The sequence below is a fragment of the Pelophylax lessonae genome, assembly GCF_965119305.1.
Source record: "Pelophylax lessonae genome assembly, chromosome: 2".
NCBI classification, from domain to species: Eukaryota; Metazoa; Chordata; class Amphibia; order Anura; family Ranidae; genus Pelophylax; species Pelophylax lessonae.
The window spans coordinates 560,135,973-560,138,453 of NC_138769.1; positions in this window are offsets into that span (position 1 = coordinate 560,135,973).

Genomic DNA, 2,481 nt, shown 5'->3' on the forward strand with positions numbered 1-2,481 from the left:
TGGCGAAAGTATCGCCATCTGTCTGTTTTATGCGGATCTTGTCGGATTGGATGACAGACGGGTGTCAGCGGACACATCTCCGCTGACATCTGCCTCTCCATAGAGTAGAATAGGTGGCCCAATCAGGTCCGCCAAAAAAACAGACAGGCGGACCTAATCGGTCCGATCGTGTGAAAAGGGCCTTATCCGTGTCCAAACTATGGCCCTCCAGCTGTTCAGGAACTACAATTCCCATAATGCCTAGATATGGGATGTGTAGTTCCGCAACAACTGGAGGGCCGTTGTTTGGACACCCCTGCAAGGCTTAACCACTTGCCGACCGCTCACATGGAGCGTACTGCGGCAAAGTGGCTCATTCCCGTCCAGCGACGTAGACCTACGTCGCTGGACTCCTCCCCCTGTAGGCGGCGCTCGCGCGCCGCCGGAGGCGCGCTCCCGCTGTTTTCATTCACAGCGGGAGTCGGCCAGGGGAGGAGCAGCGGCGATCGCCGCTGCTCTGCCCCGATCGTCGGGGAATCGAGTGAGGAGATCCGCCCGCCTGTGTAAACAGAGCGGGCGGATCTCCATAGTGACAGGGACTGACAGATCGGAGTGTTCAGTATAGCTGAACATCCGATCTGTCCTTCTGTCACTCAGTCACCTCCCCCCCCACACGTCAGTAAGCACCAGGCATACATTAACCCCTCCCTCTCCAATAAAATTAACCCCTTCACTGCCAGTGTCATTTTTACAGTAACAGTGCATATTTATAGCACTGATTACTGCAGTAATGTCACTGGTACCCCCAAAAGTGTCAAAAATGTCAGTCAAGGGTCCGATCTGTCCGCCGCAATGTCGTAGTCCCGCAAAAAAAATCGCAGATCACCGCCATTACGCGTTTAAAAAAAAAACACCAAAAATGACAGAAATCTTTCCCTTTGTTAGTAAACGCAATAACTTTTGCGCAAACCAATCAAAATACGCTTATTGTGATTTTTTTTACCAAACATAGGTAGCAGAAAACAAATTGGCCAAAAATTAAAAAAAAAAATTGATTTTTACATTTTTTTTGGGGGGAATTTCATATAAAAAAATGTTAAAAATATTGTTATTTTTTCAAAATAAACGCTCTTTTTTTGTTTATAGCGCAAAAAGTAAAAATCGCACAGGTGATCAAATACCACCAAAAGAAAGCTCTGTTTGTGGGAAAAAAGGGACGTAAATTTCGTTTGGGTACGGCATCGCACGACCGCGCAATTGTCAGTTAAAGTCGCACAGCGCAGAATCGCAAAAAGTGGCCTGGACGGAAGACAGCAAAATCCTCCGGTGGTCAAGTGGTTAAAGGGTAAATCCACTTTCATGGGAAAAAAAAATAGCAACTAAAGAAAAAAAAAATACAGCGTACACTATTGTGACACAAATCATATTGTAATTGAATGTTATTAAAAATGACCTTTCCTTTTCAATCTGCAGCTGTTGTAATTTTCTGAAAATGCAATGCAATATGGCTACCTGGAGGTGTTCTGTACACAGAATTTGTACTGACCACACCCCAGAAACATCATTTCCTGCTTGTGTGATTGGCTCACCAATTTCCCCAGAAGTCTGCCTAAGATACAAGTCAGATTTCTGGCATCCCCTGCACCAAAAATTACATTTTTGGTGAGATACTCCCAATAGGAACACGTCTAAGGGCTCTTTCACACGGTCCGCCTCCGTAGGCAGATCCGTGCTGCTCAGAAGGGGGATCGATACACAGATCCCCGCTGAGCAGGAAGGTGACAGCTCTCTCTCCCCTCTGTGTGCGGAGAGGGAGGTGTCAGAGCCCCATGCATCTCTATGGGGGAATCGGATGAGAACGGGCCGCCTGTCCGCTGTCATCTAATCCCATTCGATCCGATCCCCTGGACGGATGGAAAATATGGTTTCCATCCGTCCGGATTTGAAGGACAGGATGCGGATGGCAGCGGGTGTCAGCGGACATGTCTCCGCTGACATCCGCTGCCCCATAGGGATGCATGGAGGATCCGATCAGATCCGCCTAAAAAACTGATAGGCGGATCTGATCGGATCGCTCATGTGAAAGGGGCTAAAGGACTGCAGGCCCAGCAGCTTTCCTTATTAGAGCCCTGCAGCTGCTACAGCTGACAAATCATTTTTAAACCACTCTCAACAGACCCACTCAGCACAGGAGCACAGAGGAACAAACAGATTTCTTCATAATAACAATAGGAATCTGCAACAAATTTTGTTAAAATCTGTGTAATGTATATAGATCACCCAGAGGGGAATGTTTTTGTTCTCAACAAAGTGGAGTTAATTGCTAAAGATAAAACTTTTGCCACAAATAAATAACAGAGGTCTGTACATCGGGCATTTGAAGAAGAAGAAAGAGGAACCGAACATTCTTGTTCTGAAATGAAGGACATTTATGCCCGAGAACTAATTGAATCAGCAGCCCACATAGACACGCCCACTCAGAGAAGACCCGGAAGTGAGCAA